Source organism: Octopus bimaculoides, chromosome 7 (assembly GCF_046866305.1).
Source record: "Octopus bimaculoides isolate indiv1 chromosome 7, ASM4686630v1, whole genome shotgun sequence".
Lineage (NCBI taxonomy): Eukaryota > Metazoa > Mollusca > Cephalopoda > Octopoda > Octopodidae > Octopus > Octopus bimaculoides.
In genome coordinates this window covers 81,221,614-81,241,613 of record NC_142934.1, presented here as the reverse complement: position 1 = coordinate 81,241,613, position 20,000 = coordinate 81,221,614, and positions in this window count along the sequence as shown.

The window sequence follows — 20,000 nt, the reverse complement described above, 5'->3', positions numbered from 1 at the left end:
TAGTTATTCCGCATAAGTGAGTCGAGAAATTAAAGTAACTCCCGTAGAGATATTAATACGCTGTAGATAAAAAAACAACAACAAAGCTGAAGTTTTAAATATGTTAGCAGAATACACTGGAAACCTACTCTCTCAGCTGTAAACTGTTACTGTCAGTTAAAAAAAAAAGAGAGAGTATTCTTCCCTCTCCTTTCGGGTACCCCGAGATGGTATGAGGCTGGATTGTGCATGGTATAATCATACGCGCTTCCTTTATAAGCTTTTAACCTGAGGCTCTAAACGGTGTTTCTGTACATGTATATTCATATATATGTCCATGTACATTCAGACATACACATACATATATGAACTCCTTGCTGAACAATCTAAAAATTCAGCACAGGCCATCGCCTTAAGATTCAGAAGGCAATTTGGGAAAGAATAGAGATATAAAACAACGATAGAAGGTATTTTGCTCACCAGACGCTCGCCTTGCGGGTGTTACAATGGTGGGTAAATTTCTTCTAGTTAGTGATGAGAACTAAATGTTATATGTTGTAAGTAGTATACATCGCCTGTACAACCCCATCATATGTTACGAATGAACTAGATGAGATATTAAAGATATGAGCGTTGGTTATGCCATTGATGTTTACGTTCATACCTAACAGATAGGATGACAAAATTCGCGGAGGTTACGACAAATGGGGAAGAATGATTTCAGGAGCGATGAGGGTTTAAGTTATTATGAAATGGTGAAATATCTTTATTGGGTATGTGCCTTCTTAGATGGCCAGGGATTGAGCGTGCAGGCAAGAAATATATCTTTAGTATTTGCTGAGGTGAATTGTCATTTAACACCCCAGGAGGTTGGATAGTAATTAACGTAGAGTAACGCAGAAGGTCATTTCTGATGTTCGAAATGACAAATATTATCGTTGCGTTCCGAATGATTTAGTTAAGGCTCATGATTTCAGATCATGTTCCTTACCACGCAATTGCAAGAGAGATAGAGTTTCTCTTCAGACGATATATCGTACATTTTGAATGTTTACCATGCTTCATTGTCTGAATCCAATAACCGGCATTGAATAAATACATGCATGCATACATACATACAAGCATACATACATACATCTACATATACACACACGTGTATATATATATATGTGTGTGCGAGCTCATATATAAATAATACAATGCTCCAAGCGAACTACACTGCTCTTATATATATATATATATATATATATCTGTATAACCTTCAATTAAAACCCCAAAATCTTGCAAATAGCTACACAGGTTACCTGGTCGAAATAATAATCCATTCCGTCATTAATCAAGCTGAAAGCAAGACAGTTTGCCAGCTTTTTCTTTTTCTATTTTTCTTTTTTTTTTAGCGTTAAAACAAGAGACGCTTGAAAAGACGAAAAAATGATAAAACACAAGCGAGATAACCAACGTTACAATATTTTAATGGTTTACTGAGTATCTTGTGGTACAGTTTTAAGTTCCAGCAAGATGTATTTTTGAAATATAGACATAATGAAAAAAATCTTCCTCGAATTTATGTATTTGTTGGGGGTTCCCAAGTGTTTTCATGAATACAGGTTTTCAAGCGAACGCACTGATCCGTTAATTTAGGGTTTGGATTTAGAGAAGACTTTCCATTTGACATCGAAATTGGTCCCTTCTTTAAGCTTTCTTCCACGATGCCGAAAAAACGTTTCATTTGTACAACCATTGTCGTAGTTTGTTGAAACCTATGCATCATAAACAACGGAAGATACATCGCATTCTTGTCCTAGAGGACATTTATATTTGACTCTACATGTGCATCCGAGGCCGACTCGTTGGTTATTGATATACGACTTAACTAAAACAACAACTGACAAACGACCATGCTTGCAGCTTCATAAATGGCGGAATAAATTATTTCAACCAGGAAAATCTGGGTAGCTATTTTGCAAGATTTGTGTAGATAATACCGTGAAGACATTTTTGGACAACTGGTTATGATGTGGGTCATATCTTCGGGCTTAACTCCACAAGGTCTGCACATTTTACAGCTCTTCCTGTTTCGTATGTATGTATTTATGCATGTACGTATATCTTCTAAAATACAACTATGGAAATAATATTATCCACTACGGCAATAGCGTAATTTGTGAGTGCTTTATATGAAAACTGAATAGTTAATGCTATCAACTGGGGAATGAAATCGGGAAACAGTTTTATAAGAAATGTTCGGTTAAACTGCGGAAGAGTCTGTTAGACATTTCTTAACATAGTGTGAATTAAACAAGCTTACATTCTTATACGCAAGCACATACACACCACGCACGCATACACACATATGTATCTACACACACACACACACACACACACACACACACACACATATATATATATATATATATAAATGTATGTACATATGGATATATATATATATATATATATATATATATATATATATATATATATATATATAAATGTATGTACATATGGATATATATATATATATATATATATATATATATATATATCTTTGTGTGTGTGTGGTTTGACATCCCCATCCACCACCTGATGAAAGATATTCTTCCTCATTTTCACCTGATATCGATATATACATACGCAATGCATGTGTAATATGCAAATGTTTTAGATAAATTCATATATAAATGTGTGTGTGTGTGTGTGTGTGTGTGTGTGTGTGTGCATGAGAGAGAGTGAGAGATGGAGGGAGGGAGAGTATATATGTACGCCTTTTGTTTCGTGCAGCAAAGAATCAAAAACATATTTTAACAAAAGATAGGAAATAATGATGAATAAATAATAATATACGAGAAAGCAATAGATTATCACGATTTATACATTTTTCATTAAAGATATACATTATCAATTTCAGTTCATATATTTCATTGAAATTAATTAATATTTTTGTTATTCGTGCCATAAATTTTTATGAGCAACGCTTTATCGTTATAATAGGATGAATATCTCTTTATTGGTTATTTACCGCGAATTTCATATCCTCTAGACGACTAATGCTTATAGGCTTTATATACAACAACCATTACAATACATAAACTGCATAACTTCGTTGAGGAAATACTAACACACATGCACAAACGCACATGCTTATATATATGCTTAGATGCATACACACACTCACATATGTATATATACATATGCATACACATCCCCGCACATGCACACACACAAACATACACTTATACATACGTACATCTATACACACGCACATATATTATTTACGATTGTCCTAAATTTATTCATTTGGTAAAACAGCAAATCTCTTACCAGGATATCTTTGCAATTAACTTTCATTCTCTGTCATATAATTTGTGCTTTGAATTATTGATCAAGGATTCTGCCTTAATTTTAATGAAGGCTTTACATCAAAATTCAGATGTTTCATATATCTCAATATTGATTTGAAAGTTTAGCATAATGCCAGAAATTTCGAAGGAGGGGCTATGTCGATTAATCAATTCCAGTGCTCAAATCGTACTTATTTTAACGACCCCGAAAGGATGGAAGGCGAAATTGAACACCGATCGTAGCATTTGAACTCCGAGCGTAAAGACGGAAGAAATATAGGTAAGCATTTTTCCTGGCGTACCAATGGTTCTGTTACCTCAGTTTAGTAGTTTTGCTGATGCTAGCAGTGGTGGCGTTGGTGGATCTTCAGAAAGAAACGACAAGGTTTCATTTGGATGATGAAGAGAATTATCTATTCTTTAATTTAGCTGTAATTGGCGGACCATGTCACAGTGACTTTCAGACTTAACATGATTCTCTGGGAGAGTTGGCAGCCTATGAGTGTGTGTGTATCAAGGCTGCACGTTTTGAATTACAGAATGTAATCCACCCGAGGAGATAATTAAATGAATCGAACCACTAAAAACGCATGGTCGAATATTCTACTCGGGCAGACCTAGGAAAAAAGTATCTAAATTTGTGACCATTCTGTGTGTTTGAAAGCCCATGGTTATATTATCATTAGATGTTTTTTTTTCCATTTATACGTTGCTGTTATATCTATCATATCGCGGTTTAAATGACGTCCTAAATTTAGTAAGAAGCATTGATTGCACCCATCTGTAGGTCGACCCATTATTAAAGGGCAAAGTATTTGATTTAAGTATATAATTAAGATATATCGCTTAAGGCAGTTATTTTTGTCCCTACAATTTCCGAGTTCGAATTCTTACGTAGTAGATTTACTTTTTGTTTTTCCGGAATGGACAGAATAGTCAAAGATTAAGGGTATCTCCTTGCTGTACAGATTCGTTCTCTGCTTTCTGATTTCAAGACTCAGCGAAATCATATTTGTTTTCCATCATCCTTTCCATTCAACTTCTCGGCCCACAATTCCTGCAAGACCGTAGGGCTAAAGCCTCGGACATCTTCCTCAATAGGGTCCTATTAAAAGCAACCTGTTGTAATTGCACTTTCCGGTTGGGTTTCCAAGTATGGCCAACTGAAATTGTAGATACTATACAAACATCCCGTTCTCGGTGTATCTCTAGGTCCACTACTGGTTCGCTCGACTTGAAGTATTCGTCCTGGGAATTTTTCTTGCGGCATTCTAATCACATATTCATAGTGCCGAAATTTCTGGCAATGTGCCGAACTTTGAAATAAAGATTAAGGTATATGAAGCATCTGAATTTTGATGTAAAGCCTTCATTAAAATTAAGGCAGAATCCTTGATCAATAATTCAAAGCACAAATTATATGACAGAGAATGAAAGTTAATTGCAAAGATATCCTGGTAAGAGATTTGCAGCTTTACCAAATGAATAAATTTAAGACAATCGTAAATATGTGCGTGTGTATAGATGTACGTATGTATAAGTGTATATGTGTGTGTGTGTGTGTGTGTGTGTGTGTGTGTGTGTGCATATATATATATATATATATATATATATATATATATATATATATATATATATATATATATATGAGTGTGTGTATGCATGTAAGCATTGTGGACTGATGGAATTATTAGAGTTAGAGTTTGTCTGGCTCTTTAAATTCTATGTATTTGGATGTTAGACTTAATCCATTGTCCGATTTAATACCATGCTCTGGCAACTTTCATGCGTACCACTCGAATGCTTGCAATAGAGATTTCAGATTTATGGATAAATTCCTTTCTTCTTCGCAGCAGTCTTGAAGGTCCTGAAAAGGTAATGATTCGAAGGCGCTACCTTTCCTTCTGTAGCAATCCGATAAAAAAAAAAAATAATGAATGAAATTTTCATGCGGGTAAAGTATAATTAAGTCGATTCTTCAATTATTTGTGCATTCATTCATTCATTCATTCATTGGTAACATAGATATTTCAAAATTGAGAGAATCATAAAAACCAAGTTTATCAGTCAAATATATTTTGCCTCTCGCCTACAATTTAAGAAGGTGATTCATTGTAGGCAATTTAGAGTTTGTTTAGAAAATACATTCAAATCACCTCTCATTCGTTTTGCTTGCATTGTAGGTGAAAAATGTTGTGTTGAGAGTCAAAAAAGAGTACAACGGTTTAAAAAGGTTAAAAACAGAAACCGAAATTATCTTTGAAATCTACCAAAATTAAATAATTTACTGAATGTGAAGCAATTTATTGATGCAAGTTAAATAATCTAAACTTTGAAATAGAATAATTTACCTAATAATTGAAGCAATATATGCATACTTGTTGAACAGTTTAGCTTTCGAAATCACAAGAATTTGACAATGAAGAGAAAAACAATTTATAAATTAGAATTAAACAATTTAGTCCGCAGAATTATATAATTTACAGCTGAAAACAAAGCAACGTGTACATTGAAGATAGAAATTTGATGTTCATAATGAATGAATTGAGTGATTAAAGTAAAACAATTTAAGCGTACAAGGTAAACAATTTAGCCGTGGAAATCAAATAATCTGGCAAGCTGAATGAAAGAATTACACATAATAGGTAAATAGTTTAGCTTATGAAATAAATTTTCAATCAAAGAGAAACAATTCAGCCATTGAATTTAAATAGTTTACTAAAGACTGTATTTCTAAAATGATCTCGACATTTGCCTAAGACCATTTCTCTATTCACTGCAGAGAGAGAAACTAATGAACAGAAACAAAAGCATAGAGGAATAAATGGCATGAGGATTCCGAAAAAGCAGCAAATGAGATTTAATGCATTTCACAGAAACATATTTAATTTTCAGCATCTACAAGAATCAAGGAATTTAGAAGGTTTATCATTATGGGTGCACTTAATGGAAATATTCCGTCTTTTTTTTTTTTGTATATCTTGGTATTAGTTTCGCTAATGTTTCTTACGTTTCGGCTCTTCGTAGCTCTAGAATTTTTGCATTATTTTTTTCGTATGTATTTTGATATTATGTTTTACGCCAATTGAGTAAGAAGAAATGAATCCCAGTTAAAACTGAAAATATGAAACTAGCTTTAATTTGTTTATATTACTTTTGTAGAAACAGTGTGATTAAATTTTTCCATCTATTGAAGCTTTTATCATCATTTGATTTTTAATTATTTCTAAAGTGGTTTGGAATGTCTGCCAATTGCAGATGGTAATGTAATTTCTGTATTAAATCTAAAGTTCACAGAGGATATGAATATTGGATGTAGTTTACGAATTTTAGCTTCCATTTGTAGACATAACTAATTATATAATGCCGAGGTACAGAATAACATTAATGTGTGCACACAGAATATTATACATAGATGTGGACATACAAAACATACGTTCGGAGACAATTCAGTGTAGTACTACACAAACCATACATAAAAACAGACAAATATACATACATGGATTAACACACTGCACCACGCACATACATGTGCAGATATATCTATTTAATTTTAAAATAATACATATTTGTACGCATATATATACATGTATATATATATACGTATGTATATACAAACACACATACATACATACACACACACACACATATATATATATATATATATATATATATATATATATATATATAGAGAGAGAGAGAGAGAGAGAGATAGCTACAAATTTCTATATATATAATTATATATATATATATATATATATATATATATATATATATATATATATATATATATATATATATATATATATATACACACATATTTGTGTACATATGGCGAGAAAGAGAGAGAGAGAGAGAGAGAGAAAGAGAAAGAGAAAAGCAGAGCGTAGGAGAGACGCCTTTCATGTGCAAGACATATCCATACATATATATTCATCTCTGAGTTAGAACTCCATATGTTGTATAACACTCCTCGATAAAAGATTCATAGAAAGAAAAGCCGCGTTATTACACAGATAATACCATGTTACAGGATTTTAGGCTATAATGGTAATATAATAAATTTAGTTATCATTGCATAATTGTCACTGAAACATATAAAGTGTTATTAATAAATAATTGAACACTATATTCTCTTGTCTTCTATCTCTGTTATTACTATCTGTTATATATATACATGAGTGTGTATGTGTTTCTCACATATTTTAGCGAAACTTTCAAGATATGAAAATACTACATTCGTACGTTTTAGCCACACGAACTAACTCTCCATAAATCTATTTTGCAGCTGTACAATAAATCCTTGGTCATGCCAAGTTCGTGGTTATATCAAGAGTCATATGCAGTCGTAATTTTTGGAGGTAGAAACTAGTATCAATTCCAGTTCACTCTCAGACACTATATCTTTGGAATATGAACCGACGTTCAAGACAACAACAAGCAATAATGAACAGTTACCTCTATGACTAAAGAAGAGGAATGTACTGAAACTTTGAGGGAAGTTAAGAATACATTAAACGTGAAAGTTTCAAATTCACTTGGTTCTTTGGTATTTGCAAACTGTTGTCACTTGTGGAACCCTATTACAAACAGAAACAGGAATTGGAATTGCCGCCAAGTAATTCTGTGAACGTCTCATTCATAGTTGATGCGTTTTGTATTACTTTAATAGGAATAAATATATTTCTAAAGGTCTGTCGTCTGAAAAGTTTTAAGTATCGTCTGAAAAGTTTTAAGTATCGTCTGAAAAGTTTTAAGTATCGTCTGAAAAGTTTTAAGTATCGTCTGCGATAAACCGAGCGTCCTAACATGTGAGCTTTATAATTTAGCCGTGTGAAAATGCTGAGGGCGAAACGAAAGTAATAAGCTGAAAAAACAGTCATCTGTTCTTCAAAGCAAGAGCAGACGGCTCTTGCTTTGAAGGCAGCTAATAAGTATTTCTTAATAAACGTGGCGAACATAGATCGATAGAATGAAAGTAAAGAGGAAGTGTTATGAGCTCTAGCAATATGGAGCATTACTACTGTGTAGAAGATCATATGTACCAGGACATCGTGTTTAATTGTGTGAGAGGTTACTTCAACACAGCTAATATCTGAATATGGAATTTTTGTATGAAGCCAATGCTTGTTTCGTATTATCTGAGAAACGAGCATGACGAGAAAGTTTTTAAACCTTTTTTTAAACGTCTTCAAAATAACCGCTGGAAAGCGGTATTATTCTACTTTCTAGCAATTTAGTAAAGTACTTTCGGTTTCAAAAGCGCACGGCTGATAGATACATCGGTACAATAATTTAGCAGTGACACTGAAGTAAAGATTTCTGTGCATTAAACTGGGTGTGATTTCAGATTGTAGATATATATATTCAGAGTTTGCATGCTCAACTAGGGATCACGATTTCAATTGTTCGAAAACTGTTCACCAATGGTACATTTTCTTCTCCCATCATACATATCTAACTTAATCCCACATTAAACAAGTTCATGTGTGTTTTTATTCTTGGTATTCTTACAGTTCACCACGAATACAGTTAATTCTACGGTATTGTTAGACAGCAAGCTGCTGGTATTGCAATATTCCGGTGAAAAATAAAACTTACGAAGTTAAAGGAAAATTGTTTTGCTAAAATGATAACAAAATAATTCAGGCAATGTTCAGTTAGTGTACAACGAGCAAGAATGTGTAAACATACTAGAAAATAGTAAAATTCATTTAATAATTTATCATGGCCGAAGAAAATAATGTTCAAAAAGGTCAGGCGAGATAACAGTTTACTTTAAATAAAAATGCATGTGAGAGACAATATTGCATGAATTAAGCAGAGAGAAATTTAAAGATTAAATTTTATTTAAATATAGCTGCAAGTCGTAGAAGATTGTGAATGTATGTTTTGCAGTGTCTCACTTTCCGACAAGTGTTAGAAGACAAAGAAAAGAATACAAGAGGACATTGCTTATTTATTTAGTGTCAGATAAACTTCAAACCAAACCTGTGTTTCTTTAGATTTCCTTATCAATCACTTAAGTTGGTGATAAATATATTCTCAGTACATGTAGGACATGAATGCAATATGAGCTGATTTTTACACGAGTTCATATAATATGTATGCGTATATGCGATTATGTAAGCGGATAGTTCGATAGGTATGTTGAATGAACATAGGTATTTACATAGGTGTTTACATATAAAACAGAAATATATAATTACATTATAATGTTAATTTATATTTGAATTTCTATTATTGAAAAGTAGAATTAGTTTTGCATCTTTGTCCAAACTCATCTAATGACCCTCTCGCTGTTGTTATTACTTACATTTAATCTACATGTTTGTTACAATCACTTGACGAGACACACCCAACGTCCTACGGCGAGTGAAGGATAAGAAATGTTACAATATGACTGAAAGCTTGGGGAAGGGAAGTTGCAAGGGCTGTAGCAAAATATCTTCATGTAATACAACACAGACATTTAAATTGATAGGATTTTTCTAAGGATGTGGGCAGTGCTCATTAGCAAAATCTTTTGGATTTCTCTGAGACATGGTTCTCCTGAGATATTTTCTAATTGTTTTTGACATCCCTTTCTTAACATGCCTAGGGCATCCACAGTGACAGAAACAGCTCTCGCCTTAAGATGCCACATTTTGGTATTTCAATTTCTAGGTCATTGTATTTACTTAATTTGTAAAATTCTTTTACAGATATATTTTTATCAGTGGGAACACTTACGTCTATTAGATCTATTACAAGTATTTTCTTCCCTGTCTTTAATGTCTGTGGTCGATTATCCTTGATTGTTCTGTCGGTGTTGACTGGATAATCCGAGAGGATACTAATATTTTTACCTTCAGCGACTGGCTCAGGAAGATGTTCATACCAGTAAGCAGGAGTGTTGATTTTGTAGTGTATTTCAAATTCACTCGAAGACATCACCCCCTCCACTCTCAATTTCCTTTTCAAGTGAATCTTGAAGAAGTCAATGAGAATTCTACCAAAGAGGAATGTATCTGTCCTCATGCTTTTCAGCCTTGTCCATCAAACAGCCTATTTCGCCACAACCACCAGGCAAATAAAAACTGCCTTGCCTGCCGATTGAAGGAGGGCGACGGTGCGATCATCACTACAGACGCGACCGACAGACGGATCCGTCTCACACGTGACAGCAGCTATTCGGCATAACCGCACAAGTCAGTACTGCCCGAACACTGAACGTGGGCATGCAGAACGGTTTCATCATTGTGTGCGCATTTCGGACAAGTAGAGTTTATTTCGAACCGGTAGCGCCCGCGGTAGAACTGCCGGGCCAAGGAACCCCACTCACTGTGAAATGCAGTAACTCTGGTTAAAACACACATTTTTCTCTCTTTGTAGCAATAAGAAAACAACAGACCAAACCAGTGTCAATGTTTTTTTTTTATTTCATCAGCTTTTTCTTACTCATTTTCCTCATAATAGACAAAATAGTTTATATCTATTTATAATATGCGCAATCTTTGGACAGACGTAAATTGGTTTGTTCTAAATTGCATTAGAATGAAATCGTTGGGAATGTAAAATAATTAACTAATAAAAGAACTAGTTCTGTTCGAATCTCTGTATGCCATCAATTGATATAATCTATTACATACCATTCCATCTGTGGTGAGAGAAATAACCAATTGATCTCCGATGATGTTGTAACAGAAATGCTGAAATAGTCACAAGGATTGTTTCTTGACCGAAGAGACAAAAACATATGATTTGATCTCACAGCATCTGCTCTTCATAGAGAAGTTAAACGTGTACGCTCACTAAAATAACAACAAGGACAATAACAATAATAATATTCATAATAATAATAACAACAACAATAACAAAAATAATAATTATTATTATTATTGAGTGACAAAGTAGTGCATGCCACCGAAATGACACGGGTAAAATATAGGAAGCACAGAATACCCATCATGACTACCCATCTGATAAGGGTACACCAGGCAGATGCATCACAACCATATGTGCGCGACATGGTGACCTCACATCAAGATAAACAGCGCATGACCTTGCAGGTGGAGGCCGGTTAAAATTTTATTCAGCCCATCGAAGTAACACTAGGGTGAGCTGGCAGAAGCGTTAGCACGCCGGGCGAAATGCTTAGCGGTGTTTCGTCTGCCGTTACGTTCTGAGTTCCAGTTCCGCTGAGGTTGACTTTGCCTTTCATCCTTTCGGGGTCGATACATTAAGTTTCAGTTACGCACTGGGGTCGATGTAATCGACTTAATCCGTTTGTCTGTCCTTGTTTGTCCCCTCTATGTTTAGGCCCTCGTGGGCAATAAAGAAATAAGAAGTAATACTAGGGTAAAATATAGGATGCTAAGTATACCCATTTTGACTACCCGTCTAATAAAATACACGAGGGGCACATGCATCACAACCATATGTTCGCGGCATAGTGATCTCACATCAAGGTAAACAGCGCATGACCTTGCAGAATTTTCTTCAAGTCGAGTAGCCTATCCTGCTCAAAAGGTCCTTGAATAAGGGTTGCTGAAGAGTGTTGGACAAAACATCCATGTTTCCAAATGTGAATTATCCAAACCCCAAAGAATTCCTCTCATGACATGGCTATGATGCTCTTTCTCGCAAAGCAAATTAAATAAAATCTGGAATTTTTTGTGGAGGGTGAAAGTGTTAACAAGAACAGGACAGTGAGAACAAGACAGTAAAAACAAACAGTGAGGGCTGTTATTATGAACGCTAGGTAGACGTGCCATGAGAGAAGAGACGGAAAAAACTCGCCTTTTCTTTAGGAAGGCAGTGGACAGAAAGTGAGATTCCCTTTTGTCACGTGTCAGTGACGAGAGAGTCAAGGAGGAAGAGTGAGAAAGAGAGAGAGAGAGAGAGAGAGAGAGAGAGAGAGAGAGAGAGAGAGAGAGGGGGGAACGGTTAAAGGGTGGGAGAGGAAAACAGAAAGGATGAAGAACAAGAGAGGGTGAGAGATAGACAGAGAAGAGATAGTAGAAGAGTGCACATTGTAATTATTTAGATATAACTTACTTGGAAAGGATCATATAATAATAATAATAATAATAATAATAATAATAATAATAATAATAATAATAATAATAATAATAATAATAATAATAATATATATATATATATATATATATATATATATATATATACATATACACGAGTGTATATGATTTTGTATAGAATAATATAATATAATGAAATGATAGAATATTAAATGTCCATTCTGATTGAGCTAGTACTTTCCTGCATTAAACTAGGCAATCTTCAGGTTCATGTAATAGTGGTGACAGTTATGTTTTACAATTTAGAATACTATATGAACCTGAAGATTGCATAGTTTAATGCATGAAAGTACTAGTTCAATCAGAATAGACATTTAATATTCTATCATTTCATTATATTATATTATATTATCGTATTATAAGATTGTAAATAAAGCGTGAAAATCAAAGTTGGAATTTCTTTGATTAATATATATATATATATACGGTTTAGATATAGATTCAAGGTTGAATATGGTACTTATGCGTAGGCACCCGAATATCGCATCCCAAAAGGATAGGTGATTAAAATCAAAAAAATAAGCAACACGGATTTGAAAACCTTTGAAATCCGTGTTGCTTATTATATATATATATATATATATATATATCGAAATCATGTTAGTAAAAAGCTGCTTAAGCTTGGTACCAATATATATGACGGCGACAGCAATTCTATATCATAAAGAAAATTAAATGCATTTAGTATTCAGTATTTGCAGTAGAGAGATATAAAATACTAAGTTAGCCTTTACTTTCTCTTCTGATGTGAATTAAGGTTAACAGAGTGAGCAAAATTGCATGTTAGCAATCCGTGGTGTAAAAATGAGGGTAGCTCCATAGATCTGGTATCTAACTTTGAATATATTTAATGTTGATGCGAATACATATAAGTCTATAGGATGATAAAAAATATTCAAAGTAAAATAACATAAACGATTATAAAAAAAAGTAAATAGGGCGGAATAATACAATTATGTGAAAAGAAAAGTAATTCTTGGGCAGAAACGGGTCTGCAAACACTTAGCTCATCTAATAGGATTAAGTTTGTTAGTGGAGGGAAAAGTGTAATAGGATCTGTTAGTATATGACGATATAACGGAGGGAAAGATGCATCAAAATTAATAAAAGGGAAAGCTTGAAATGATTATTTAATTGCAGCGGAATGCATAAGTAGGAGACAAACACAACATGGCTGAAAACAAAATGGCGGCAGTTGTCAGGAGCTCTCTATAATTGTGTATGAAGGGTGAGCTGGAAATAATTAATGTAGAAGCCAAAACAGTATTTATTTAATTACGTTTAAAGAGTCTATTATTTTCGCAGAATGGGGAATACACACGCATACGCACGTGGAAATGGACTCTCTCGCTCTCTCTCTAACACACACACACACACTTGCATACATACAAATATATGCACACATTGAAATGGACGCATACACACACACGATCGCATACACACAAATATATGCACATATATAATGTATATTTCTACATATTTGTTTCTGTGTGTATATAAATATATATATCATGTATATATATATATATATATATATATATGTGTGTGTGTGTGTGTGTGTGTGTGTGTGTGTGTGTGTGCATAGTGTTAACAAAAGCTCTAATTTCCCTACCAACATCAGCGTCAATATCAACATCTTCGGCATTAACACAAATGTGCGTAAATGTAACTGAATATATATGTATACATCTATCTATATATATATATATATATATATATATACGTGCGTTAATATGCGTATATTTATTTGTTAGGTTTTTCCCCCTATCTGGTTTTATCCCGAATGCACTGCACAAATTTGATAAATAATCTTTAGTGTGTTAATTGTATGAATATCGAAAATTGCTTTTTCTAGACCTTATATACCTACATCTCCTGAGAAACGTATAGATGGATAATTAGATTTGTATAGATATTCCGTAAGCAGTTTTATTGTTACGATGTTTAAATATGAAAGAACATTGTCAACCACAGCCTAAAAGAATTCGCTCATCCGATCACTGCAAGCATTACGTACCAGAATTGAAGCATTTAGATTCCAGACACTTCATTTCACGTTACTCAAGGCTACTTAGCTGTAATGAACACTAGCCAGTGTGCTAGTAGAAACCTCTGTTCCTTCAGCTATTACATCCTGGATGTTTTGCTGGCTTACGAATAAGGTGACCTAGTGCGTCTCGATATCGGAGTATGATAGGCAGCTTAGTAATTAGCGAAAGTATTGTACATGTTACCAAGACATTGATTCTTCTGTGTCGGTAGACTGAATTTGGTCGACTGTACATGTAATCAATTTATGGTATCTGTACGTAACCTTTTGAAATTGTGGTCACTTTTCACTGTTCTTTTTTATTAATCTAAAAAGCAGCCTAACTAAATATGATCTGAATGACACTGGAATATTCTGAAAATATAGACAGTTGGAACATTCTAAGATATTTTGCTGAGTATTAACGCCCTCTTTCTTTTCCTTTCATCTTTTACCAAAGACTTGTGATGATGATGTGGATTTGTGGCTCTTTAAATGTGACTCTGTCGCTCTGTCAAACATCTTGACTCTCTGCTTTGGGATGGTGAATTCATCATTATTTCTTTTGTAGTAAGGCTTTAGCATCGACAAAAATTGTGTGAAAGGGACAGTACTCTACATTGGGTGGAAAAGTATGGTTATGGATAAATATATTCTTATTTATATTATTTACATTATTTACATTCGACTGATACATCCTCCAGCCTTCTTCAGGTGTCTTGGGGAAATTTCGAACCTGGGTTCTCATTCTTAAGGTTTTTTTCGATGTTATCATCATCATCATTATTATTATTATTATTATTATCATCATCATCATTATTATTATTATTATCATCATCATCATCATCATTATTATTATTATTATTATTATTGTTCAGGTCACTGCTTGGAATCGAACTCGAAATCTTGGAGTTAGTAGCTCGCGCTCTTAACCACTACAGCAAATGCTCACGACGACGAGGGTCCCAGTTGATCCGATTGAAGGAACAGTCGGGCGTGATTATTAACGAGCAAGTGGTTGAGCATTCCACAGACAAGCATACCTTCCACGCAGTTCTCAGGGGGTTTCAGCATGACACAGAATGTGTCATGGTTGACGCTTTGAATTGCAAATATTACTCATGAATGAGCTGGATCAACGTGAAATAAAGCGTTTAGCCCAAGGACACAATGGACTGCTGGAAATCATACTTACAGCCTAAGGATAATGAGCCGAATACCGTAACCACTAAGCTACGCTCTTCCACGCGTCCAGTACTACTGCAGAGTGAGAAACCATATTGACTTACAGTATCAAATTGATGTACATTATATATTTAGATAATCTGCCAAGTTTTAATGAATATCTACGAACTTAAACGCTTGCCTTCGACAAGAGGTAGGTGAGCGCAGGGTGAGGAATGATGTAAGATTAGAAAGGAGTTACACTCTGGTACGATGGTGAGGTATTTGTTCATGTGTGATGCTGTAATATGATCGCCTAGATGCCTCACTGAACATATACGCATTTACGTGTGAATCTCTGTATGTGCGTGTGCAGATGTGTATGTACCTCTGTCTTTGCGCGTGTATGTATATGTGTGTCTGTGCGTGTGTATCTGTGTGTGTATGTATGTGTGTGTATGGGTATGTAGATATGTGTATGGACACGTAGATTGCCTGAACGCGTGGGGTATCTCACATGGGATGTTAATGCATGTGTGTGGTACGGAGAGTGGTGGTTGGTGTACAACGTCTCGAAGATCATTGACTATCGATCACCAATATATTTTTATCAAGACGCCCAAGCGAATTGTTTGAAGCGGTCTTCATAAACTTGACAATAAACTGACCACTTGCTCCCTTGAACCTAATTTATGGCAGGGGCTGCTCATATTCTCGCTGCCATTCTTACCGTAGATATCATTAATAGGTATTATTATGAGGTTCTAGATAAAATGCTTAACGGCATTTCGTTCGTCTTTACGTTCGGATTTCAAATTTAGCCGAAGCCGACCTTGCCATTTATCCTTTCAGGGTCGATAAAATAAGTACCAGTTGAACACTGGGGTCGATTTAACTCCTTCCCGAAATTGCTGGCCGTGTGCTAAAGCATGAAACGATTATTATGGTTCTTATTAGTATTATCATTGTCATTATTATCATTATCGGTAGGCCTGGCTTTGGTATTGCAGAAATTGTGGTCATTGTTCAAGTTGTTGATGCCTGAGTTGTCTTATTTACAAGATTGTAGTTGTCTCGTTCCTTCTTTCTTCTGTGCTGCATACATATGAGAGTGGGTGTGTGTATATACAAGTTAGTGTGTCTATCAAGCCAATAAATGAGCCTCGATCATCTGTTCCCTGTGTGACTTCTCCTATTGCACTGAACCTCGGGTCCCGCTACACTACTTACGTGGATATTACGTGGATATATACTGTGCAATTAAAGATTCTTTGTATATTTTGCATAACGCTGAAGTATTTTATTTAGATTATATACTTTTCAAAATGCAATTATGTAATACTGCCAGTGAATTTAACGAAACACGCATAGATTTATAAAGCGTAAAATATCAAATATATTTTCTGTACCTTATTAATACTTTGTGTGTACGGGTGCATGGATGTGTGTACATTTGTGTGTTTGTGTGTGTCTGTGTATTTGTGTGTGTGCACGTATGTATGCAGATATGTACATATATATACATATATATATATGTGTGTATATATATATATATATATATATATATATATATATATATATATATATATATATATATATATATATATATAAACAAATAGTAAATGAGTATATGCATATATACGTACAGGTATGTGCATACCGACATCCTACGGAGATGTACTTGCATAGCAAGTGACCTGATCTGAGATCGTGTGCTGGAACGAAAACAATTGCAGCGTGGAAGGTGTTTCTAAGCCATTTAAAATAACACACAAAATCCGTTAGATTCACTTCAACATTTAGATTTAATTTGTCAAAATATTTTCGTCGCTTTGAGACCGCGACCTGTTCACTGACAAAATTCTGTGGCTTGTATTTGTCGGGGAGGTGTGTCATTGTGTGTGCATGCTTCTGTGCATGTGTGCTTGTGAGTGTTTGTTGTGATTGTTGGGATTGTATTATGTGTGTTTTTCTTTTGAGTGTGTGTGTGACATTTTTACTGGGGAACAGGCGTATGGTGTTTGTATGTGTGTGTACATATGTATGCAAATATGCGTGTGTGAATATGATTTGTGGTTGCCGGAGTGGTGTGTAGGTGTGTGCATGTACCTGTTTACATATGTGTGTATGGGTGTTGGTTGTGGTTGCTACAATTGTATTGTAAGTGTATATATGCATGTGTTTTTTCTTGAAATGTATGCGGGTTTGTGCTCTAGTGTGGAGATATTTTGATTGTGTGTGTGTGTATATATGTGTGTAAGTGTGTTCGTGTCGGAGGTTTGCATTGTATTGGTGTGTGTGTGATTTTGCGTATCTGTGTGTCTTTGTTTTGGGCGTGCACCTGGGGAGGGGGCTTATGTTAGAGTATGTTGAGCTGTGGTCTGTATTTTTGAATAAGATTATTTTCCCTATTTATTCGTGTTTGGTCAGTGGTGTTGTCTGAGCGTTGGTATAATGGGAAAACTAGGAATTTTGGGGACTTGTTTTGTGCACAGAGATCTAAGTGCCCACTGAGTGGTATCTGTCTTGTGGTGGATCCCTCAATTGTTGGCGGTGGACTGTCATGCTTTCTCTGAGAGTAGGCTCGTTTGCCCTATGTATTCTTTGTGACACCCTTCACACCTTATGGCATAAAGTAAATTTTTTGATGCGCAGGTGAAGTTATAATCAGTATGTAACACTGGTTCATATGTATTAACAGTAACTGCACAATAAAGTGAAGTATATTGCCACTTAAATGTGGCTGACCCCTAGGGATGAAACCGGTTAAGTAAATAAATATTTTAAAAATAAGTGCATTTTCAAACCTTCTTTCATATATATATATATATATATATATATATATATATATATATATATATATAGACGTAGGAGTGGCTGAGTTGTAACTAGCTTGCCTACTAACCACATAGTTCCGAGTTCAGTCCTACTGCGTGGCACCTTGGGAAAATGTCTCCTACTATAGCCTCGAGCCGACCAAAGCCTTGTGAGTGGATTTGGTAGGCGGAAACTGAAAGAAGCCCTTCGTATATGTATATATATATATATATATATATATATATATATATATATAGTATATTTTTCCAAGAATGTCGTTGACAGCTAAGCCGTCAACGGACTGTGATGATTGGTTAGCTGCACAAAACTTCGAAGTCACTGCTATCAAATTTCTTGCATAAGAATGGTAAATTTCTACTCTACAAAAGTATAAAGTAACCCATCAAATTAATGGAAAATTGTGATTATAACTGAAAATAAAAACAAACATTAATATGTATATACATATACATATATATATGTGCGCGCGTGTGTGTGTATCTATGTATGTATGTTCACACATACGGAGTCACATACATCGACCTTGATTGTATTGGCTTCAATTAATTAAATTTTAAATATCGGAAAAGCAATCAATCACTTTATATTTTGAACAATAAACTTGGAGCATTTGAAGTTAACGAATAAACGACCACGACATGGAATCACATTATATTAATTATATCAGATGAAAAAACATATTTTCAAATGAAATGCCAGCATGTCGATACACGTGACTGAGAGTGACAAGGAGAGAGTGAAAGAGAAAGAGAGAGAGAGAGAGAGAGAGAGAGAGAGAGAGAGGGAGAGGAAGAGAGATATGTAAGGAAAGAGAAAGAAAGGTAATTAATTATATGCAAATATATGTACATGGCGCAGGCGCGGCTGTATGGTAAGAAGCTTGCTTCCCAACCACATGGTTCCCGGTTCGGTCACACTGCGTGGCACCTTCGTCGAGTGTTTCTACTATAGCCTTGAGTCAACCAATGTCTTGTGAGCGGCTTTTGTATACAGAAACTAAAAGGAGCCCTTCATATATAAATATATATATCTGTGTGTGTGCGCGTGTGTATGTGTGTGTGTGTGTGTGTGTGTGTGTGTGTGTGTGTGTGTGTATGTCTGTGTTTCTCCCTAAAAGACTGATAGAATAAGTATCAGGGTTAGAAAAATAGTGACTATTTTTCTAACCCTGATACTTAATCCCTTCAAGGCATTGCTCCAGCATGGCTGTTAGTCAAATGACTGAAACAAATTAAAACATAATGGAGAAGATAGAAGATGTATGTATATATATGTATATATATATATATATATATATATATATATATATATATATATATATATATATATATATATATATATGAGTGTGTGTGTGTGTTTGTGTGTGTAACCACATGTGAATCGTTGGCGATTTTCTTTCTCCGTCTTCCCTTCTGGTGGACTTTCCTCTGTTTCCGAAAAAGAGCGTCTGCTCGAAACGTTAAACCATTTTTCTTTCCTTCCCTGATCGTCTGCTAATACATTACATGTACCACGTCCTCGGGCTGTTGTGTTTTTGTAGTTGTTCTTTTTGGGATTTACTATACACACACA